This window comes from Anas acuta, chromosome 4 (genome assembly GCF_963932015.1).
Source record: "Anas acuta chromosome 4, bAnaAcu1.1, whole genome shotgun sequence".
NCBI classification, from domain to species: Eukaryota; Metazoa; Chordata; class Aves; order Anseriformes; family Anatidae; genus Anas; species Anas acuta.
Window position 1 is genome coordinate 2,586,105 of NC_088982.1, and position 25,004 is coordinate 2,611,108.

Genomic DNA, 25,004 nt, shown 5'->3' on the forward strand with positions numbered 1-25,004 from the left:
ACTCCTGCCCAGCCAGGGGTCAGCTCATCCACAGGGACACATCAAGAGGGCCTGCAGGTCTACCGGGGAGAACGACTGGTTTCCATCTCCAGTTGCAGGTCCCAGTCTGGAACTGGTGCACCATGAAAGATTTAGCAGTGCTTATCTCAAAACATACAAGATGTTTATGTATCTAGTAAGGCTCTCAGCGTGGGATACATTTCCAAAAGTGAGTCTTGGGGAAAAGGTGGGGAAAATTTCGGACAAAACCTCTGAGTTTTTGAGATCTGTTTCCCAGAGAAAAACATATTGTCCATGGGGTCCACGTGGATGCCACGGCAGTTTCCAGACACAATGTTGGGCTGTGAGAATGCAAAACAAATTTACTTGTGCTGCTGCCGCCTGCAGATCTGTCAGCAGAAGAGGCCAGATAATAACCGCAGGTGTAAAACGGGAAATAAGCATCCTAACCTGCACGAGCAATGTTCTTCGTGTCATGTCTTCTAGTTTTGCACTTGTTCTTGTCTCCTTTTCACCCGCTGTAGGTCACATCTGAGTTGGAGCAGACAGGGCAGGCTGTTACAGGAGGTGTACTCCCAGAAACATGCTGCTCGTGTCTATTTTCACTCGTCCCTGCTTTGTGTGTGGGAAGAACAAATGATCTATCCTTGCAGATTCAAAGGAAGGGAGAAAATAAACAATATTTTAATGTAGCATCTTGCTTGAAAACTGAAACTCCTGGATTTTGAGCTCAGAGGTGGCTCTGCAAGGAAAATACGTGGCTTCCAGACCTGGCACAACCACCAGGCAGGGGATAGCTCTGAGATGAGTTCCCATCCCACCTCCAGGAGTTTCAAGGTGCAATTCACCCTCCACAGGAGCTCGCCCATTGACATGACAGGCTTGGGCCGTGCTGCTGACTTTGTTAGCTTTGTGGCCTGGTGGTCCCAAAATAACAGAGAAGGGACCACGGATGCCATCTATTGGAGAGGTGTAGGAAGGGAGGAAACAGGCAGACTTCGTTCGTGTGGGTGATATGCTACTGCAAACAGACTGGCTGTTTGGGCTCAAAAACTCACTTCCATCTCGAGTGGGTAGATAACCAAGTGTCGTGTCTCTATTGCACAGCAAGAAGGCAGAGGTATGGTCTGTAGGGTGGGCTGTTCAAGAGAAACATCGTCTCAGTCAAACCCTCTTGGGAAACAGAGCAAAAAAAAACCAAAAAAAACAGGACAACTTTTTATCCATGAGTGGATATACTCTTCTGGTGGCCCCACCAGTGTCCCGGAGATGTGGGACAGAACTACTGGCCATTTAGCTGAGCAGAGAGGTGTTTTTACTGTTCATTTAAAATCCTTTTTTTTTTTTTTTTTTTTTTTTGTAGTGCCTTGTTCTGTCCCTCTTGTGTTGTGCAGGGTTTCTGGGGACCCATGGGTGCATGGGTGCTGCTTAGTTTTTCCAGAGTGTTTGGCCCTTTTTGGAAGGGCTCTGTGCGTACTGCATGCTTGAAGGCAAGAGTCTGAGTCCAGCTGGCATCAGCCGGGGATCCAATACACACACCCCAGAACTATTTTCATTTGGCTAATTTTTGTTGCTGGTGTAACAAGCAACTCTGTGATCATAACTCTTATTCTTCATGGATCTTCACGTACCCATTAAACCCCATTGTAATCTGCAGGATCCCTGGAGAACAAGAAAATTAATAGCAGTGCCTATGTATTGCAGTTACCACTGGGCAAAACCCAGAAATTCCTTTTTGCTGAAAAGCCTGCTTCTCTGGAATACAGCGATTCAGAATTACCAACTCTTAGAAAAAATAGGAATCCCGAAAGAAAAGTTCAGAAATTATCCTCCTTGGCTCCTTCGAAAACTGTCTGGGTGTTGAGCTTCTCTCAGAGAGATCGGCCTCTCCTTCTCCTTTAATTTACTCTCGGTGTTATTAAAAACACACACACACACACACAGACAAACAAACAAAAAACCCAGCTGCTACTCTAATTAGTATTGAGCGAAACAGCTTCTTTTACCGTCTAATCCAATGTGTCAAACAATTCCCTTCCAGCAGCAAGACACACCTCAGACAAGCAGATAAGATGTTTCATTAGAACAGTAGCTGCTTTCAATATCGTGGAAAACTGATCACAGGCTAAAAGAAAAGCAGAAAAATACCGAGCCGGGCTGTCAGACAGGCAGGAGAAACCCTAGATGAAGTCAGCAGCCAGCCATTTTTCCAGACAGACTATTAGGTGCAATTTTTATTTTTTTTTATTTATTTTTTTATTTTTTGTCTGGCAAGTTGATTGATTTCCAGGAGAAATTGCAGTCTTGCCGAAACTTCATTTTCCTGAGCAGCTGCAGCCCTGATAACGCTGCAGCCGAACGGGGAAGCTCAGTTTGCAGTGAAGCAGAGTGGAGCTCCTCTGCAGAGACCCAGGAGCTTTCAATTTTTCAGTTTTTCAAAACAATCAATTTTCTGCCCATTTTACAGGTCAAGAAACTGAGGTGTGATTGTGGTGTTTAATCACTGACCCCTAGGAAATGCATATTTCAAATAACCCAAGACAACTTACTCTAAAGTAATAATTACAAAAAAATAATAATAAATCACAGTTTAAGTTTGAGCATAACTAGGGATTAAACCGAGAGTAATTTCTGTACAAAACACCATTGTTCCTGTGTGCAAACGAATGGAGACTCCAAAGATACTCCTGAAATTCCTGAGGTAGGTGTGCCAGTGACTCTCCAAGCCTCACATGCAGTCCCTAAGGTGACAAGGAGGACCCCATCCTTGCAGGGACACTGATGTAGAAAATGTCTGAAATAGGATAATACAACAAATACTTCATTGAAACACTAATTTTGGTGTGTGTTCACTATGATGGACCTGGTTCTCTGCTTTGTTTTGGAGGCAGGGCTTGAACCTTGATGTTTGGTGGTCGCTCCAGCATCAGAGGTGGCCACGGGTTAGGCTGGGAGAGGGACGGTGGCTTCCACTTCTGGCTTGGACCAGAAACACTCCCACAGGCTGACAACCTTTCTGCTCAGCACTGCAATTTCCCAGTTTTGTTTTTTTTTTGACAAGTTGAGGTTTTCTTAAAATAAATTAAAAAAAAAAAAAAAAAGGAGGGGGGGGAGATGGATTCTTGATCTCCACCAACCTGTGATAGTTCCTACCCACTCGTGCTGAGGATGTGGGCAGTAAGGGTCAGAGGGTTTGTGGGACCAGATTGAGGAAAAAAAAAAAAACAAAAAACAAAAACAAACAAAAAAAAACCACAAAGGTAGGAGGAAGCAGCACAGGCATGTTTTACCTGTCTGGGAGGTATGGGAGAAGCTGGGAAGCCATCTGGAGGGCTCTTCCCTATAGGAAGGAGGTGCAGGGTTTTCCAACATCCCTCATGTGGGGCCGTTTTACAGCTCCTCCAGGTCTGACAGACACAGACAGGTTTGCTGCTGGCTCCTTACCCCACAGTGCTGGTGTTTTCAGGATAACTGGTGGCTCTGGAGTGCTCTGTGTCCCTCTGCTGGGTCAGCAATGGCCATAAATCACTGTGCAACCACTACGGACATCCCCATCCCTGCTCGGTGCTGTCCCCAAGGGATGGCTGGGGACCCGAGGACAGCAGGGTGCACACCTCACATAAATAAGGGCAGCTCTGCGTCGCTGCGAGGAGTGAAGAGAAGTCTCTCTATATTGTTTGAGTAACAAACAGAGGAAATATCTGTAATCTCTCTTCCCCGCCACTCCTAGGGAACTATCTTGTTGCTTTTTCCTGTGGAGTCCTCTGCTGCTGTCCTGCCTGTGGGAACGGCTACCTAAAAGGATTATTTAAGCCTGAGCAGTTCTTCCAGGGGGGCTTACAGGATTCCCCTTCCGGGGATCTGTCTTTCCCAGCAGGAGGAAAAAAAATGTAGTGATCTCCAGTTTGTGTCTGGTTTCGAGGTGGGGGTGACCTAGCAGCTCCTCTCCTGCAAGAGCTCAGCTCGTAAAAAATGAATACATTATAATAATAATAAAAATAATATATATATATATAAACACAAACAAATTAACCACCCCCTTGTCTAGACCCTAAACTGCAAAGTTCATCACGGCTTAACCTTAGTTACTAGCACCTTGTTCAAGAAATGAACAAATTCTTATTTAATAAATTGCACAGATGGGAGCAGAAGGAAAAGTCTTTTTTGGGGTGGAGATGAGTACAGCAGCTTGAAACCGTGCTATTTGCATGGGGATGGGGGCAAGACTCTACAAAACACCACTAAAAAGCCTTGTTTTGGGAGCCAGCCCTACAGACCATCTGCAGAGTTGATGAAGTCCTAGAAAGAAGGCATTAATGGCCCTAAGAGCTTGTGGCTGAGGCAGGTACCAGAGGCCATGGGTGCCAAATGTGCCAATGTTACAGCTTCAAGGCAGCAGGGAGCAATCCCATACCCGTGCCCTGACAGAGGAGCCATTGGGTTATGTAGGTCTGAGTGGGACTTTGCTGTCACAGCTGTGCCAGACACACTTAAATGCATCACCCCACAGCTGCAGGCAACCTAACCCTAACCCATGTTTAAGGCATGGAGCCTGCAGGGCTGCCAAGCAGCCTCACTCCTCCTGGGGTAAGAGCCCTGTTCACTTCCAGCCCACGCTGGAAGTTTCCTTCGAGTCGATTCCCCCCTTGCCATCTCTCCCAGCCAAGCTGCTTCATTGCACGTTCCTATACCTTGCTTTATTAATTTCCATCCTTTTTAACTCTTAAACTCAGGCATTTTGTCATTTACGATAATTATGAATTCTTCCTTCTGCAGTGTCTTTATCTCTTGTATCCACAGCAATCACCAACTCCCCGCTTTTCCTTTAGTCAAAGCTATTACTGAAAAAATATATTTTTAAAAAGGGCCCCAATGGCTCACCTTTGAACTCCATTAGAAACTTTATTCCCATCCATCAGTTCCTCTCCCATCAAAACCCAGTGTGGTCTCCACCCATCCTCAGCTTGCTGCTTACTCACCTTTACAGTTTTCAACCGTATGGCTTTTTTTTTGGATATTACTGGGTAAATAAGGTGCCTGGCATGATGTCAGCAAATAGATCAGTGAGGTTCTGAAATAAAGGTTTCTTGCATTTCACTTTTCCAGTAAAAAAACTATTTTCTGGCAATGGGTGAGGGGAGGAGGTACGGGAGGAAAGCAGCCACGGCAGCTCCTGCTGGCAGGTAGCACACAACAGTTTTGAGCAACGACTGGACCCACAGTGGGGTCATCCTGCTTGGTTTTCAACACCCACAGTGCAGATTGAAGACCCAACAGAGCTGCCTTGAAACCCTGGTGCTTGAGAACCCCTCAGCCCCCCGTGGAGCCCACCTTCCCCCCTCTGCAGGCCTGACATCGAGCTATGGGACAGCCATCTATCCTATAGCCGGAGATCCTCCCAGAGCAAAGTCCTCGAGGGCTCAGGTCTGGACCCAGTGTGTCACTTGCTGGCTTGGTTGATGTGACGCCAGAGATTAGTCCGCTCCCCGCGGTGTGAGCACCACAGCTGCAGCTGCTGGGAAGAACTGCTCCAGGCTGTCTTGGCAAATATCTTGGCCGGTGAACGTTTCAAGGCTGACTTAATAACTCCGAGAAAACAAAAAACAAAAGCCACAACAATCGGCCAGCCATTGCTTGTTTTCAGGACGTGGGATGGGAGACGGGCAGCACAAGGGTTTTTGCTGTCTGTTAGGTGCGCACAGCCTGGGCTGGCGGCGTGGCAGGTAGCCCCAGCTGGGGGTTCAGCGAATAAAACAACTGAAACAGCCAAAAATCAAAATATTTTGAGGTTGCAGGCAGAGAAATTCATAGCCTAGCTCATCCAGTGCCACTGCCCTGATCTGAATTCAGCCTTATCTGTAACCTCGGTGATTTTTCATGAGCCAATTCCCATTTTATTGGTAAGGAAAATGATCGTATCGTCCAATTCTTCAAATTCATCCTCCAATCCCTCCCTCTGAATGAGGGATTTGAAAGCCCTGCAGGTTTTATTGATGCCCATTATAAACGAACACAATGCCTATAAAACATGCTCTGTAGTTTCACATTTTCAACATCCCCCCAGCACATCAGCGTTATGCAGAAGCACGATGTCTGCATCCTTCTACTAGAAATTCAGACTTACTCTGGGGCCCCAGGTAAACTTTCCCACATGGCTCTGTAGTCCCCAAAAGAGAAGAAAATACTAATGTGTCTCTGTCAAACGCAAGTAAAATGCTTGCCGGGGAGTGAAGTAATTTGTAGGGTCAGAAACCCCTTGCTAGAGGGAAGATGAAATTTAGGAAAGTCTTGCTGAATTTCTCAGGGCACTATTTTATTATTGTTATTATTATTATTTGTCATTTTCTCTGCATTTACATGTTTCTGATGGCTCCTAGGACAAAATAACTTTTCTAAATCTCTAGTCTTTTGTACTAAAAAGTCTTTCAGACAGAAGCTGAGCTGTATTTTCTCACTCCAGGTGGAAAGGATGCAGACACCAGGGCAGAAATTTATATTTTCTATTTCCTTGGATGTTTTCCTTCCGGGGCTGGCTTTTAAGCATTGCATTAACGAAGCCCACTCCCAGGCAGAATTGCCTCACCAGCCTCATTTGTGTGCTGCAAGATAAGGGAACGAATTTGGCTGGTTGTCAGTTAATTAACACACCGCTGATGAATTCGTGCCACCGGCAGCAGGGTGTTGGCGCTCTCCTGGGCACCTGCTGTCAACAGGAGGTGGAGGACAGAGAGTTTCTGTAACATCCGTGCTGCGGAGCAAGCAGCCCCTGGGGTCCCTGCAAACCTGCCAAGGGCAAGCACTGTTGCTGCTCCCAGATACCACTTGGCAATGGTTGTTTCTAAAGGAAAAAGAAAAAAAAAAAAAGGAAAAAGAACAAAAAAAAATAAGGAAAAAGGAAAAAGAAAGAAAAATTAAAACGAAAATGAAAATGGAAAAGAAAAACAAAAGCAAAAACAACAACAACAAAAAAGAAAAACAGAAAGGAAAAGGAAAAGGAAAAGAAGAAGAGGAAGAGGAAAAAAAGAAGAAGAAGAAGAAGAAGAAGAAGAAGAAGAAGAAGAAGAAGAAAAAGAAGAAGAAGAAGAAAAAGAAGAAGAAGAGGAAAAGGAAAAGGAAAAAAATAAAAGGAAAAGGGGAAAAAAAAAAAAGGAAAAGGAAATCCTAGGAAGTGATGTCTCCATCCAGGACAGGACAGCCTGCGTGTACACCAGAGCTGTAATTATTCAAGTTGAACACTGTCAAGAGAATAACATTTTAATATTCTTCCCCCCCCCCCCTTTTTTTTTCTTTTTTTTTTTTTTTCTTTTTTTTTTTTTTTTTCTGTGAACAGATGACCAAAAAATCCATCAAGTGGAATTTGGAGTGCTCCCTTTCCTCCTTCCCCAGCTGCCACAGGGGGGTTGAAGATTTCAGATGGGGAAATAAATGAATGGATTTCTCCAGACCTCACTCCTTGTGCAATCCTTTCACTCTTCTGGGGTACCGAAATGAGCTCAGCCCAAGGGTCAGGGTGGGTTTCATTGAAAATAGGCAGCATCTCCCAGGGCTTGGCAGTACGAGCCCATTGGCAGTGGGAGACGCAGGACCTCACTGTGAGCAGATGTGGTTTTGGGGAAATCTCTTTCTGGCTGCGTGTTTTGGGGACGGAAAATCTTTTGTTTTGTCCTTGCTGAGCAGGAGGTAGATCTGCTTGCAGATGAGCAAAGAGAAAACACATGGAAGGGGAAGGAAATATGAGCATGTCCAGAGGTTAATCTGAGCTCAGGTATAAAAGTAGCAATAAACTTGGTTTCTAGAAAACAAACATTAATTCATGAAATACACTCAAAGAGCATATTTTTGTACTGTTCTTTCTCCTTTACTTCTACCCAAGAAAGAAAGAATCAAAATAAATATATGTTGGACATCCAGGAAAGCATCAGGCAAACCATGCTCGTGCAGTGGGGAATGTTGCCTGGGAAGCAGCGACCAAATAGGATTTGGGGTTGATCCTTTAAGTCCCAAGACCCGATGTGATGCTTTGACCAAGAGATCTGGCAGGGCTTTGTACCAGGTGGGGCAGCTCAGGTAAGAAGGTGGGATCAGGCTGGCAACCTAGGGCTGCTTGATCATCTTCACTTCAAGAAGTGCAGGACTGGAAAGGGGGTTTTACAGATATATTGCTTTAATTTTTTTTTTTAATTATTTATTTATTTTATAAAAAGCTCCTTCTCCTGATTTGCAGGCCAAGGACCACTGCCAAACTCAGAGGCTTGGCTCTGCTGGGCACCAGCAGCTGGGACCAGAGGCAGGCATTGGGTTAGGGCAGGGCAAGGGGCTCAAGGGTCCTTCTGAATTGGGCACAGGTGTAACCCTGAAAATAAAGGGAATTCTCCTCTGGTGCAGGTCCTAATGGCAACCTCCAGGAACAGAGCCTGGTGCTTCATGCAAGTCCAAGCAAGATCTTCCAGGTGTGTTGTCTTAGCCACTTCCCAAGCTGGGTGACGTCTCTACACATTAGCAATTCTCAGTTAATTTCTCCTCCATTAATTTTTCCAGCTTCCCTGTGAGCCTCCACCAACTCTCAGCACCTGCGTGACCCTGTGGCAAGGAGATAAATGGCTCAGATGTGAAGAGCCATCTCTACGTGATACCCCAATGTCAGCCTTCTCTGCACCTTCCCCAGGCATCCCAAGAGCTTCCTGGCAATGTTGTGGCTGTTTCAAGCCAGGTTTGTGTCTGCAATAGACCTGGCAATGCAGGCAGAAAGCATCTCCATCACAAAAGTGGCCAGGGGTATCAGAGCGCAGGTAAGAGCTGGGGTTATGGTGGCTGTGGGGTCGGATAGATCCCCAGCATCCCTTCTGCAGCCCCTGTTCATCTCCCAGCACACACGGCTGGCTGGCACCCAGCCTTTTTGGCTTGCTCAGCACCCTCTCTGCAGGGCTCTCCTCCTTCCTCAGCCTCCCAGAGGCAGGCTCAGCTGGAGCAGATTCACCATGCAGAGCATTTTTGAGCCCAACAGTCGTGTTAGCTTTATCTGGAGTTACAAATTCCAAGAAAAAGCAGGGCCTATGGTTTCAGCGTTGGTGCAACATTAGTGCTGTGTTGCTAAACAGGAATTTAGCGGAGCCACAAGAAGGCTGAGAGAACAAAAACCCCGGGATTTCAGCAAGGGGTAAGTGCCTTGCTCTTGTGGGAAACAAGTGGCTTTTCTCTCTAATTTGTTTCACCCCCTAAGCTAGGTGAAAGACTGCATTACATCATGCAAGGCGGGGAATATTTCTGCAGGTCTCCTTCCACTCAGAAGATAATCCTCAGCCCCGTCTGGTCTGTTGTTTACTTTTAATCCCTCTTTAATGGAAGCTCTTCTGTAAAGAATTAAAAGCTAATTTTTTTGAAGAAGGGATATGTAAGTGAACCCGCACAAACCTTGCCCACCCCATTTGGGGCTGCTCAGGGCTCTGGGATGAACTGCTGTGTCCCTTTCTGTACTGAATTGCTTTATTAGCAATTTGCTCTTTGCTTTTCTGTCTCCTAAATACATCTGCAGCCCTCGCTTCCGTGAGCTCTCTGCCAGGCTTGGAAATGCACCAGCTGTGATGAAGAACCCATGGAAGAGAGAGCAGGAGCTGGACAGGGGTTTTCTGCCTCTGTGTGGGACCAGGCACCATGGATGAGCGATGAAATGAATCAGGACTGACAAGAAGATGGAGGTGAGGAGGTGGGAGGATGCTGTTACATTTGGGTAGGAAGATCTGGGGTTCAATGGAGGAGGAGAGGCCAAGAGAAGGGGGGCTGTCAGGGATCACAGCTAGTCAGCAACTCCCTTTAGCCCAGGGTCATCCGTAGTTCCAGCTCGTGGGCTCGTCGTGGAGGCAAACATCTGAAATTGTGCAATCCCCTCCTGTGCTGCCACACGCGTGGACAGGCTGATGAGCCTTGGGGAGGCAATCTGTCCTGCACAGCCAAACACGAGAATAAATTGGGCTGCAACGTGTACCACAAGGCGCCTGGCCATGCTTGGAAAGAGATCTTCAAAAGCTGCCCGGACATGGTCCTGGACTACCTGCTCTGGGTGACCCTGCTTAAGGAGGGGTCTTGGACAAGATGACCTTCAGAGGTCCCTTTGAGGTCAACCACAAGCATTCTGTGATTCTGTAAAACCTGGAATTTAATAAAGCCCCCACCCCTCCAAAGATGGGACAGCTCTTCCACCGACAGGCGTTTGTTGCCTCCACTGGTTTAGTTTCAGTTTATATCTAATAAAGCCTCTCGCCAAGGTTTTAACTGCATCGGAGAAGCCAACCCCAGGCACCAGAGAGAGACGAAGGGCAATTTCTGCCTATGGCAAGGAGGAAAGAGCAGCATTTGCAAGAGGAGGATGCGCAAGAGCCGAGCAATTTGGCCTCAATCTCTCCTCGGTTTGCATTATCGGGGTATCGATAGCAAGGCTAATAGCCCCATGGTTCCGGATTCGATGTGCAAGACTGTTTATAGTGTCTGCTGAGAGGCGGTTACTTTTACTCTCGTTGGCAAATCATTGTTTACGTCTCGTGTTTCGAAATGCAGCTGGGTTCCAGCCTTTCCTCACCAACTGGCGGAGCCGAGTGAATCCATGCCCATGTGCTGCTCTTTAGCAACACAAACAGCACAGCCAGATTCCACTTAGCGGGCTTTGCTAACCCTCCAAACACGCAAGGCTTGGCCACGAGCACGCCAGCTTGTTCCCGACGGCTCCTCGAGCCCAGAGCACAGCCACAGGAGTTAAGAGTGGTTGAGTGCTCGTGAAGTATCCCAAAATAAGAACGGGCTTGATTCTTGCATCGAAGTCGGGGTGTAATTTATCTTCCTGGCACCGTCAACTTCCCTTCCACTTGTGGTTCTGAAGGCATCTGTTGACTCTCGCGAAGTGTGCTTCATTCTGGCCTTCTCTCCACCTTTTCTGGGTCTATCAGCAACACCAGGTTGCTTTCGTCCAACCTGAAGACCGGTATGTTGCAAAAAAAGACCCTGAGAACACAAATGGGAGATCAAGTTATGAAGGTGGAGATGAAAGGCTATAGCCCTCAGAAGATCTACACAGATAATTGTGGTCAGCTCGGAGGGATCATGTTCATCCATTTTGAGCTGCACTAAATCAGAGAATCACCACAGAATCAGAGATTATCCCAATCTGGAAGGAACCCACAAGGATCATGGATTCCAACTCCTGGCTCCACATGGGACCACCCAAAAATCAAACCATAAGTACAAGAGCACCGTCCAAACACTCTTTGAACTCCAGCTGGCTTGGTGTTGAGACTGCTTCCCTGGGGAGCCTGAAAAGCTTGAGTGGTGCACCACAGCTTGAGTGGTGCCCTAAAGCCACCCTTGCTTGATCCAGCTTGGGTGCATTCTCATTCCCCTTGAAGTTCAGTCCACAGTGATCGGAAGAAGGGACAAAATACATCATCCAGAGCTTTGGGAAGAAGGGACAAAGTACCAGTAGCTGTTATTGCCGGACTTCACGCACTCAAGTCCTGCACTGCCTAGATAAGCCCTAGGTGCTTTTTTGGGTTGGGAGATCTTCCTTGCAGAACTCCAATGGTGACATCTCCATATGTGCATTGGGACTTATGGTCCAACCAATGCTGAAGACATTATCTTTACGGTCTTTTATTCAGTTAAACTCCAAGGCTTAGACACGTTGGCAGTGAAGACCGAGCTGAGAGCAATGCCCTGTTTATTGGTGTGAGCAGCAAATGAGGTGGGGGTGTGTAGAAACAAGAGGAATTGTAGTAGAGGTGTTACAATGATAAGTAAATGCTGTATTTTAGCCAAATAGACAAAGAGAGATCTGACAAACACGGGGCATCATTTGAATTTAAACAGAGAGAAATAAAGGTAAAAGAAGAATTTTAGAAGAAGCAAGGGCAGAGCACTAAGCCAGCCCAAATCTTCTTGTTTTGTCTTATACAGGTGGGAAATTTGAGATCTGGTGGCAATGCTTAGATCCAACTCCAAAGAAACTGCATTTTGAGGACTGGAGCTGCCTAGGGAAGAGTTTCTCTCTGTGGGGAGGTGAGAGGGCTCAGAGGAGAGGGAAGGGCCTGGGAGAAGCCTCTTCTTGTTTTGCAGTCTGGTCCCAGGTTCGGGCTGCTGATGGAGTGGCAAGGGGTGGCTGACTCATCAGGCTTTGTGCTGTTTCGCAGAAGCCGTGCAAAGCTCCTGACACCCTCTGATTTTGTGTTACATAAAGTAGATACACCCTAGTGCCAGATGTGCTATATCACATTCCTCTTTAACAGAATCCTTCGGCTCTCCAAACCATGTCATGTTTATGTAGACTCCCAAGCACCAATTATGCAATCTTTTCCCATTCTCTCTCGCCAACAAACATCCAATTAAAATGAGCAGTTGCCATGGTTTCCTCCTCACCAACCTAGGTAGTGATGAGATGAGAAGTTTGGATTTGTGGGAAAAAAAAAAAAAGGTATTTTCTGTTTAGGAAATGTACTCATTAGGCCGATGGTCTTAAAATGTTCTGTTCAGCCCACTTGGTGTTTGGGTGTTTTAATGGCATTCATTTGTTGTTTGTTTGTTTGTTTGAGTACTCAAATCCATGGAAAGGGAAGAGCTTGGGAATGGTTTACTATGACAAATACATTGTTTTCAGAGTAAATTTAAGCAGCCAGAGACGAGGACTGGAGCTGGGGAATGTTTGCTGGAGTATAAGAACGTGCTGTTGGAAATAGCTCGTTGTTAGTAAAAGCTGGGTTTAATTGTAGTCTCTTAAAATCCCCAAATGTCATATAAAGAAAAGAGTTTTACAACAAAACATGTCTTTCAGAATGGAGCTGAAAATGAATGTGGAGCTTAGAAACAAATGGGAGTTGCCTGAACTGGGTAACAAACCCATCCTCCAGCGCATGCCTTTTGTCATGTCCCACCGTCCTGCCTCTCAGGATCCCTTCACCATGGCAGGAAATTGGACTCAAAACCCTGGCTCCATGCAATACCGTAGGGATCAGGCAACATAGCAAAACTAATTTCTCCCATTTTCCCCACAGGGAGAGCAAGAGGACGTTGCAAGCAGGTCATAGCAGCTGTGGGGATGGGAAGAAGAAGGTGTCAGTGATTTGGTGAAGTGGAGCTTGGCTGTGGCTGTTGAGCCAGTGCAAAATTTCCCGAGCTGTGATGGAGACCAACAGCATGGTTCACAGCTCTCCAAGCCTTAGACCTTCCCTTTAAAGAGAAGGGAAGGTACAGGGGTGAAAGAACTCACGGAAACATTAGGAAGTCTGCAGAGAGTAGCAATTGACCATAAATAATTGCCAGCAAATCCATGATAATGATGGCTGACCATGCCAAGGAGAGAAGTCGGCTAGGCCCTGGAGATTTCATCGAGATAGATTAATCAGGTTTGGCTTCCTCTTTTTGCTTTCCCCCTCCATGTTTAAGGAAGATGAACCAAAATGATTAGAGACACAGAAAGGAAGTAATATGATAACATTAAATGGAGACCATTCTTAAGAAATAGAAGAAAGAAAAAATAATAAAAAAAAGACAAGAGTTTATCCTGGCCAACATAAATCCATGAGCATCTCCTGGAGAAGCTGGCTCTTCTACAAGGTGTGCTGCACCATTAAGTAGAGGTAATAGCTACTTCTATTGTAGTAAATAAAATAGGATGGAGAATGGGTTCAAAAACTGCCAAATGGCCATCAGAATGGTTTCATCTCCTCATGAGGTTTTGGTCTGGTTTGTGTCAATGAATGGTCCCTAACAAAGCCTGGGAATGCTGCAAGGGTGCATGCCAGGTTTTCCCTAGTTTTCTAAACTACTGCCTGGCTTTCCCCTGCTCTCCCTCCAAAAGGAAAAGCTTTGCAGTGCCATTCCTCATCTGACACTTGTCATCAGGGTTTGACTTTGAGTGGTGAGTCTTTGGTTAACCTGCAAGATGCAGAATGATTCCTGGTGCAATCAGCCCGTGGCTGCTTCCTGAGTGTATTTATTATATATTATTATTATTATTTATTTCCTTCTGTGCTGGATTTTGCAGAAGGGAAACCTGGGCATGGAAACCAGAAAGGAGCTGTGCTGGGCTATCACAGACAAACCTGGATGCCCAGCACAACGTGGGCACGGACCTGACGCTTAATGGAGACTGTCTGATGGGACATGGTGCTGTTATGCTCCAGGGGACCACTGCTGTGGGATCAAAACTTCACATTGCAATGATGCTGCCAGAACACTGCATTGATCCTCTGGTTTTATTTGGGTGCAGAGTGGAAAATGGCTTTCCTGATGTCCCAGGCTAGGGGAAAACCAAGAGCAACAGCTAGAAATCTGCAACTAGCACATGAATCTGGGGCTGAGGAAGCTCCTCCAGAGGGCAAGGTATATCAGGGACTTCCAGGGGAAAGGGACTGGAGCTATCAGCAATCCCGTTTTGATAGGCTCTCTGGTGAGCTTGGCCCCTGCAGTTTCAGCTCATGAGATCATCCACTTCCCGAAGGTTAGGTTGGAACAACATTTCACCACTGATGGAAACCTCAAAGCAAAGCAAACCCACTGAAGCCATAATTATGTCTTTATTGTCCAGGGCCAAGCTGTGTGCGGCCTGGCAGCGTGCCTTTCATTCTGCAGAGACGATTACATTTATACTACATTACACATTGTGGGTTGGGGTTGGTAGTGCCGTTGTAATTCAGCGAGGGGCATCTCCATTCAGATCACTCGCTTGGCACCGCTCGCCACAGCGCTGTGAAGGCCATGTGTATGCAGATCCCATAAAGAAGGACTTTGTTGCCTTTCTCCCAAGCAAGTCCCTCCTGGCCACCACATGGGGTGATGTGAAAGGGCTTTGTGTTGCCTGTCAGCACCAATGCTCCAGCTGAGACTGAAAAGGGCATGGACGAGGTGGGTGCACACACAGAGACGAGGCAGCAGAGAGGGAGCGGTGCAGAGGTGGTTGATATTTAGGTGAGGAAGCGTGGGGCTGGGTCGTGTCTTGTGAAAAAGAAGTTTTGGAAGCGGTAAGGTGTATAGAGGAAGGTGGAGGAGCTGGAGGACGGAAGATGGATTTCCTGAGGAGAAAGACAGCCTGGTGGAGAGATTAAGGCCACGTGGGTGGTATGATGGCAGCAGGAGTGGAGATGGATGTGGGGAGTGAGCCAAGGACAGATTAGTGATTGGGATCGAGGTGAAGGGTTTTGGTGCACAGGCCCTCAGAAAAGAGGAAAGAGGCTGGATGAGAGATGCCTGTGGAGACTGCAGGGAAAGTGATGAGGAACAGGCAGAGCTGGGAGTTACAGGGGCTAAGATAACAGAGTGAGAAGAGGAGGGAGCCAGGGGATTGTATGGTTTTGACATGGTCAGCGTGGGATGGGATACAGGGAGAGCAGATGTGTTGCTGCAGAAACCCCATGAACGTGGTGCCTCCGGGCTCTCTCCCTCCTGCAGGACTGAGTAGAGTGGTCCTGCCCTTGTGGCATAGGGTTGTCCTTTCTGCTCCACTCTAGACCAGTTCCTCTGGCACCTGACAGGGCTTCCTACTATTCCTACCCTACTTCCATCCTCTCCTGAAGATTTCTCCAAAGCCAGGAGAATGCCAAGGGATTCTTGAATTTTTTGGCACCTACCTGCCCAAATCCATCCCTCACCCACCCGCCAGAACAGTGTGTTTCAAAACTCCAGAACAAGTAAATCCTTGACTTTATTTATTTAGTTATTTATTTATTTTGGAAACCAGTTCAATAGCTCCTAGGACACTGATTTTTATGTTGACCAGTGAGTGGTGATGGGTGTGACAAGGTACTGTAATTAGCCAAGGTTATTCGTGACCACAAAGAACTCCATCAACTTTGTGGGGTGGCAAAGGACCACCTTTCAGCGAGGGATCTGTGGTTTGCCGTGGCTGGAGGGAAAATCCAAGATTTGGTGAATTTGATGGGATTTGACAGTTCTTGTGTGTCTTGGTTCTGGTCAAGAGGTTGGTGGCAGTGGGTGGATCGCACGACAGCAGATGTTGGGCTGCTCTAGCAAGGGAGGGCTGACAAATTGGAACGGGCTTTGTGAGGGGAATTCGCAAGGTTTGGGGCCACGAACTGCTGGGCTGTGGACACGTGTCTGCCTCTATGCATTGAATAAATACTGGAATTCCAAAGTAAATGTTGACCTAAGCTAAGAATAGCACGTCAGCCCAATCCTCAGACACCAATGGCGAAGGGAAGGAGAACACCACACAAACCACACCGAATATTTAGAGTGGACGAGACCTCTGCTAATAACCACATATTATCATGCCATTTCTGCAAAATGTGCTTCTTTCCCACAGCGCAGGCTGTGCCAACCTCCTGCCTCGGGAGGGATGAACAGAAGCTGAATCAACTCTATGGGGCAGCAGTAATCCACCAAAGTCCCCAGGCTCCTTGGTGCTTCTTGGCCTTATTTTGACTTCATGTCAGGAGACAGTGCCTTGTCCAGCTGAGTTTCTGAGGAAGATCTGGATATGCAGGTATGGAAGGAGATGAAGTACACTGTAATTCATCCTCCAGTGGGGTGTTTTAGGGGAAGGGCCTAGGATGTGCCCTAAAGGACATTTGGGACATGGCTGGGGCATGCTTCTACCTTGTAACATTGCCAGTATTTCTATGAGTCCATGCCCTGTTGTGAACCACAAGGTCCAAGTCATGACAGCAGTGATGGAAAACAACAGATGACTTGATGTAATCTAAAGGTGGAAGACCTAAATCAACTGAAGGGAAACATAGGCACTGTAGTGTGTTGTTTCAGGATATACCTGAGCTGAGGAGAAAACACCCACTGCAAAATCCTTAGAATAACTCAGTTTGAGGCAAAAGCCAGGGAGAGGTTCCTGGTGGAAGTCCCATGCTATTCTTTGTAAGACATCCAGGTCTTCCTGGAGGCCTTTCCAACCCATCCTGGAGGAAAGGTAAAGAACGAAGCAGCCTGACTGCTCCAGGCATATCACCTAATCCATGGGCAAGCACTCTTCCCATCCCCAGCTCTGCTTGCCATGGCAGGGAGGCCTCTCTGGTAAGAAAAATGCTTTATGCAACACAAATTAATTTTGTCACATTAAGGGCAGACTATTTCTGAGTATCTTGGCTCTTCCACATTTAAGGAAAAGATAGATTAGCATCCTGAGTTGCCATGGTAAATAATACAGCAGCACCTTTGCGTAATGCCACTCTGCAAATACTTTAATATTGAAGGACTGTAATTTTGCTTTGGAGCCTGGAAAATAGATTCTGAGACCAACCGAACAGTAGCTGATGAAACTAATTTTGCAGCGGTCTCTTAAGCATCCCCTAACCCAGCCAGTGAGGCACAAACCAGAAAAATAAGAAACCTTATACTTTGATTTTTTTTAAAAAGTATCTTGAAGCAGAAATTGGATTCAAGATGTGCTATCAATGCACTTACTGGGGATGTGGGTTTGCTAGTGATTAATGGCAGGAATGTCTTCAGTATAGATCCCCATTATTTATTAAGTATTGACAGCGTGTTTCAAGCAGCACATGGCAGAGGAGTTCCAGTTCTTAGTGCAGTCGTTTCAATAGCTCCTAGGAGTGATGCTGCTTTTTTTTTGAAAAAAGGGTGATGCTGTCCCGCTAAGACTCAGTTCAGCTGAAACTGTATCTTCTCCAACCTGAATTCAGGCTGTGTGAATAAGAAAGTGCTAGGGACAGCAGAAAGCCCTCAAAAGTTTCATCCTGAAGAGGCAACCCGTTTTCCTTCAGCTGGAACCAGTTTGCATCATCAGAACTGGAAGTCATGGCAGGGGAGGAGAAGAAGAGGACACCATCTGCACAAGGCTATAGGACAGTAGGATATGTTTTGGGTTGCTATCTCTGATCTGGTAGAAAGAGAAAAGGTTTGGGAAGGCAGAGAGGAAGGGAGTATCTGACTCTTCTCAGGACCAAGCAGAATTAGTCACTGCAGAGCTGGACTGAAGTTTCCTAGCACCCTTTACACCATGGAGAAGACCAGCCTCAGCTGGATCCTCAGGCGATGTTCTGGACTAAGTAAGGACCATAAATGCACTGGAAGGAATGGACCTGGTCTTTGCCAAAGATATTGGTCAAGCCAACCAGCAGGCTGAAATGGTGGATTCTGGGTTATATTCATATTTACTGGGCAGCATTAACAAAGGGAAATTCATGAAACCTTCATGAATTGGATTAGACTCTTTGGAATGTTTATGTTGGGGAACTGAATATCCCAGCCCCAAAGCCCAATGCATTTGCATCTTGTCCCATTTTCCTCATGCTGAGGCATGAGCTGGAGTCTGAGAAGGGTGCATAGACACCCTCCTGAAACAAGAAAGTTCCTCTCCTGAATCCTGGTGATGATAAAATATGACCAATTTTTTCCCTTGACACAACACCAGTGGTGGGTCTCAGAACAGCATGCTGGGACACCAGTTTCTCCATGAGATTTCTCATTCATTAATGGGGCCAAAATACATGGTGTGTTTTAACCACCAGGCAGGCTTGTGCTGTTGAAGTTTCATTCCTCCCTGTGGTTTTGGTGGCTGAGGAAGCTGGAAATCAGGATTACTAGATATTCTCCTACACAGCTCCACATCTTCCTCCTCTTTTTCTGCATCAATCCTTTCCTTTAAGAAAGCATCACCACCACGCAGAGACACCAGTCCTCTTAGAGACCTCAGAGCTGTCCAGAGATGGATCAGAAACAGGGACTTCAGTGGTGCCTGGAGCGCTTGTGTCACGGGGAAGACCTCATCTGTACACCTTGGGTGAAGACTCCACTTTAAGAGAATGAATTTATTTCTTCCTGAGCATCTTGTTGAATTTCCATACAACAGTATGACCCTTTGAAGGTGTTGACCTGTTGTTAGATTGTACTTTAATGAGTTAATCCTCAGTCTCCAGAAAACTGGGTTGGACTCTCCATGTTGTTAGGGCCATCTTCTGTGATGTGAGTGTCCACACCCCTTTAAAAGCACCAGAGCTGCTCATCAGCACCTTTCCTCCTGCAGAGGAACAGTTTCCAAGAAAAGGGCACGGCCATAAAGCTGGGTGTTTGGGACAGGTAGGGTCCTGGGGGAAGAAACAGAAAGCTTCCAGCCACCCTTTCACAAGAGCACCCTCTGAGATGCTCTTCTGTCCCTCAGCCTCTGCCATCACTTGCAATATATTTCATGGCTTGGCCTTGATGATGTTGCTCATGTCCTACAGAAATGGGTTCCTCTTCTTCTCTCGGAGGAGCAGACTGCTCTCTGGGTTGTGGCTTGCACAAAAAAAATCTCTCTGAGATTTCTCTAGTTGGCAAGACCTTCTCTCCTCCTGCAGCCCTCATCCCATTTACTTCAAAGCCATCCCTCCAAGGTGAAATATGTCGAGAAGAGACGGCTGTCGCAGCTGCAGATAGCAACCCAGCAGCTTACAGGGGACATTTGCTGCGGGGACGGCTTTTAGGGCAGGTTTTCATTATGTGGAAAGTGTGTATCCGAGCCGTCCTGCAGGGTGGCGTGGTGCCTGTATTTACAGTGCTGGCAGCTTTCAATAGCAATCTATTTTTAATGAAACCAAGCTGGAATGTGGTGCCTAAACCCTTGATTTAAGGCAGATTTCTAAAGGGAAGATTTACGCAAATTTGCTTGATTGGAAATTAATTATTGCAACAGTCAAGTTCAGCTCAAATGATCTTGCAGAGACGGCCGCAGGAGTCAGATAATTCATGTTGGAGAGAAGACATCAATTTACATTCCTTACATTTCCATTTGGAAGGTTTCCTAATGCTGGAGTGAGCGGGAGGCATCGCAAAGGGAGAGCAAAGGGCCAGGGGGACTGGCAGAGAATTGATTCGTTCCCTGAAGCCCTCCTTGCAAGGCACCGTGAATGAGTTATGGCAAACCCAACTTCATGAGATCCTGCAGAGCCATTTGTTGTGCCAGCCCTGCCAGATCCTCCCGTGAAGCCAAAGGGACGTCCAGGGGCCCAGGTGCGAGAGGGAAGATGCGTGTCAGCCTTGGTGAGTGAGGGGCTTTCATATGCAAGGCTTTATTGGTTTATTCATTTTTGTAATGCATTTTTTTTTTATTCTGTTTTAATTTTGATGTGGGGAGCTCTTATGGAGAGCAGGTTGGCCCCCAAAGTTGAAGGGCAGGTGGGTGAGTATAGTGGGGATGGGGAGGCTCCGCTGGGTGCAGACAGGGTGCCGGACCCTCTGGCATTTCACAGCTCCTCTCCCATTTCTTGAACCATTCACCAAATTCAGGGAATGGGAGAGGAACTGAGCCAGCTCCAGGAGACAACACATGATGGGGATATGCAATGTTGCCCTATGTCACTGTGTTTGTGGGTTGTCCTTAGCAGCTTTAGTTCATTATTTCCCATTTAATTGCGTTCTAGTGCCTAAAGTATAATATGAAATCAGCAGCCTGGTATGCCTTCAGAGATGTGAGCCCTCACCCTCCCAGGTAGGGCATGCCAACATGGTATTACATTTATTTATGGCAGGATGGAGATGCTTGTCTTTTTCTCCTCGTGTGTTTCACGATGGGCATGGTGCCTTCCTCTCACCTCCTCATCATGACCAGGAGCCCCCAGCACTCACTGGGTTGTGTGCTCACAGCATCACCTCTGGGACAGGTTTAATTAACAGCGAGCATCTTCAGAAACCTTGGAGGACATATTAGCTCGGATCCTGATGGGGGAAGACTTTGGTTTAGATTCCTGTGAGGTGCAAAATCTGCCCCTATTTGTCCAGATTTGAGCATCCTTGCATCGGGGGCTGAGGCAGGAGGGAGGCAGCAGGGAGCAGAGGGTGGGCAGAATGGCATCAGGTTGGGAAACCCAGTGACGGCCTGGAGGGCTGCCTGCTCTCAGCCCGTCTCTCACAGTTGGGAGTGATTAACGAGATGAAGTTCTCCTCCTTCCCCCGCTGCGTCCTGCTGGGCTGTCCGGGTTGGCGGAGACTGTGGTTTGGGTTTCTCTTGTTCCCTCGGCTGAAATGCAGCCCTGGTGACGAAGAGGGAGGCTCTCAATAGATTACTTATTTTCAGCAGCGTCTGTACCTCCGCGGCTTCTCTGCTGCCTCGTGGGCTCCCAGTCCAGTTTTCCTGCCTTCAGGACCCTGCTGAGCTTCAGGAAACAGACCGAAGATAGGAAGGATGCCCCAAATCTCTGGAATGTTGAAGGCTACTTTTTCTCTTTGAAGCTGGCTGCTTTTTCCAGCCCTTTCTAGTTTTCTTTTGGTCAGTGTTACAGGATTTTCTCCGATCCTTTCCTTAGCCCAAGAGGGAAGCAGGACATGTCATCCCTTCTCCTCAAAAACGCAGACTTCTAACCACGATCTTGCTTGAAAATGACATAAGAAATAGCCATTTTGGCTGGACTTCACCTTGACCATTCTCTGCCAGTGGACTATGGTGAAAACATGAGAAGAATTTAAGGCTGCAGTGAAAATCTCCCAAATATTCTCTCAACATCTAGCAATTTGTCTAGGGATGTCCCCCGTTTATTTATTTATTTATTTATTTATTTTTACATTTAATACCCTGCAATGGATTCTTCTTCCCTGAATTTTTCCCATCGTGTTTTGAACACATGTAAAGCACTGCCAGGATCTGGCTTTAGGAAGCTTCGCATCTTAACTGCATTCTTGAACCTGTCACGAGGCAGTGTCAAAGGACAGTCCCTCGTTCTTGTACCATTATTCCTAGTTGCCCTTCCCCAAGCCCCTCCTGATTTTATAGATATTTTCATATAGTTTCCATGTTGAAGAATCCTTGCTAGCAAAAAGGCCACCATTTTAGCCAAAAGTTGAATGCTCAAAAGTGAGACTTAAGGTTGTCTGTACAATATGAACCCAGCACTGTGAGGGACAAGATCTCTTAATTTAGGCTGGAGACACAAATTCTGCCATAGGTGGTGCTGGGCAAGTCAGCCCAAACTTTACCAAGAAAGCCACAAATTCTTGCTTTCAGTGAACGTGGCTTGAGATGCTGAGGTCTAATCCACCCTGGTGCTGAGCATTCAACGGCACCTGGGCTTTTCTGGAAGATAACGTGGAATTTAATCAGAGCTAGCTCTCCTCCTGTTTCTTAGAATTGACAAGTGGCTTTAAAACACATTGGGGGGCAAACAGATGGAGCACACCATGGAGCACAAACTACACCTCCTAAGGAGTTCTGGATAAGAATAAATAGTGGTAATATTAACAGTGATGAGTAGACAGGCACTTTGTTTTCCTACCATGGGATGCTATGTGTACAATGAATAACATGGAGTATTAAATCTGCTGTGAGGAAGTGGCTGACAGCATCCTTTTAAGCTAATTAAAGTAATTCTGGGTAGCTTTTTCTTGCTTGAAATTAGTCAGGGTAATTTTATAGATATTTAGGTCACTCTTAGTGCACATACTGTATTTAGCAATGCAGGCTTTCTGACTAATGTGGCTGTCTTTGTCTGCATTCATGAATATCTACCAATTTTTCTTTGTAGATAAATTTATCCCTGAACGAAAGATGAAAGATGAAATCTTGAGGATTGCTGCTGGTTGTTCTAGTCAATGAATATACACCCTCCTTTGAGCCCGAGGAAGGAAAGGATGGCCTATATTTTTAAGGGTGATCATAAATAGTTTTACACAAATGTAAAGATTTTGTTTCCTTTTGTTGTTGTTGTTGTTCACCATGCTCTAATTAGCTCAGCGTTAATGGGAATTAAATGTCCTACTTATCTGGAGTAGGTGCCCATGCTAAAGTTATTAGTGCAGTCAGCTGTATTTGATATTTCTGAGCACGAGGTCCTGCGCAGGTAAGAGCACCTTGGGGTGATCCTCTCCTTGTTGAGGAGTCCAGAGTTTCGTGTTGAAGCGGACTCCCATGCAGGCACCACAGGATTTCACGTGACTTTCCCATCTCATTTAAGTGGCACCGTGAGCCCTGGGAAAATGAAAGGCCATAAAAGAGGATGGGCTTTTCAGCAGGCTCATGACATTTGGCTTTACATCAAAGTTTTGGGGAGAAGTGGAAGGAATGACTCAGTGCGTGGGGGAGGCTGCAGCAAAGAGGGAAAGCAAACAGGCCCTTACGTGATGTGAAAAAAGCACTACCTATGACTGAGAAATTCCTGACTAACAGACAAGGGAACAGGGGAAAAAGGGGACATCAAAATTTGGTCATCTGAAGGCCTAACTGGTTTGGTATGTTCAGAGTCAAGGAGGGGATGACTTGATAAATGGTGGAAGAAAGACGACCAGTGCAGACTGGGCCATTCCCTTTTGCACAGGTCAGCAGGTTAGAGCTCCTGGGTCAGAGAGGACAGCTGGAATATTGCATTTCATTGTCCTCCAGCAATTTGGAACCCCCCCCCCCACACACACACATTTATCAATAGGAAGCTATAGATCATTTTGTCCTGATCAAAATCAAAGATATTGAGTTCCACCAAGCTGCAGGTTTGTTGTTTTTTTTTGTTTGTTTGTTTTGGTTTTTGTTTGTTTGTTTTTTTTGTGTGTGTGAAAATAGTGCTTGTTTGTGCCTGTTTGCTCACAGCTGAAACTTTGCTATATTTGGCTTAAATTAAACCGGCATCTTCACACTTTGTCATGGGCTTACACCTTGGATGGATGGATCCTGGTGAAAACTTGGTGTTTGACAAGCTGTACTCATTTGTTGTAACACTATTAGGTGCCCATAAGCTTGTTTTTGTTTTTGTTTTGGTAGAGTATGTAGGATTTTTGAACTTACTGCTTCATTTTTGTCATTATGGTCCCAGAACTGTGTATGTGTATATATATTTTCCCCTTTGGTATGAGGTGACACGGGTTCACAGGTAAGGACCCATGGAAGCTCTGGTGGGCTTGCTGTGTTGTGCCAGATCTGTGTTCTCACATTTCAATAAGAAGAAAATCAATTCCATGAGATGCAGTTTTGTGACAACTGGGTTCAATAACACGATGTAGCTTTGTACCTTGGGTGCATCTGTTTAAAAAAACAAACAAAAAAACAACAGAAACAAGGGCAGTAGCAACTTGTTCATGACTTACCATGAAACTTTTCCCCTTGGAAAACTCAATTTTTCAATTGAAAAAAATAAAACCTGAATATTTCAGTTTAAAAAAAAAAAACCTAAGTTTGGGCAATAGCACTGAAAGCTGTCCCTTTGTGGGCCTTCTGCATCATTGAACTGCATGAGCTCATGGTAGTTCCCATCCCATCCCAGGTTCTCCCCTCAGGGTGCACAACGAGTTCCTGTGGCCAGGGTACATCAGGGAATCTTTTGTCTGGCTGAGGACCTTTACATCAGAAGTGAAGCACTTTTTCCAGGAAACAAGAAAAAAAAAAAAAAAAGTTTGTAATTTCTTTTGTCTGCTTTTATTATCCGTATTAGTGCAGAAACTCAAAGTACCAGTTGTGGACCCGGCTTGAGCTAAGTGCTGTGTATAGGATGGAAAGACAGGCCCTGTCCCAAATTGCTTACAATTGATGGGCAAGACAAGAGACACTAAAATGGTTTCCAGGAAGGTTCCTGACCGCTACCACTGCTAATGGAGCTAACACCTTTGTTGGTGGATGTCACCAGCTCTTTTATCCAATTTATAGGGCTGTTATGGCCGGGAAAACACAAAGATCGTCACAGTTCCTTATATTTATGACTAAGAGCAACCTCTCTCTTCTGCTGTCAGATTGCTCCCTTGGGTTAAAATCCTCTCGAGTTGTAATCACTATATCGTTTTGTCACCAAGGCAACCACAGCAGTCACTCTGGGAATCCGAGCACACATAGCTCTGGCTCTGCCTTTTGGCGCTGAAACGTTTCCTAAAACTGCCTTCTGTCTACTTCCACGCTATACGAGGGTCCCGCATGTTTCAGAGGGCCTGTTTTTTTTTTTTTTTTTCCAGGGATAAGCCTTTGGAGGATGCAATTTTCCTTTCTGCACCCAGATGGGAAGTCCCTAAATTATATGAGAATGATTTAACTCTGTCCTGGCCTGCCGAAATCCTCCGAGGTTTAATTACTCGGTGACACAAAAACTGCCCGA

At 46.1% G+C, this 25,004-nt stretch overlaps 1 long non-coding RNA gene across 1 annotated transcript; it reads left to right on the forward strand.

Annotated features, from left to right (window-relative positions):
- The first annotated feature begins 8,420 nt into the window (after positions 1-8,420).
- LOC137855420 (uncharacterized) lies at positions 8,421-22,328 on the forward strand. Its single transcript, XR_011095715.1, has 5 exons — positions 8,421-8,789; positions 9,099-9,157; positions 9,533-9,695; positions 13,032-19,986; positions 20,367-22,328. It is a non-coding gene; the product is annotated as an uncharacterized lncRNA (long non-coding RNA).
- Positions 22,329-25,004: the final 2,676 nt, after the last annotated feature.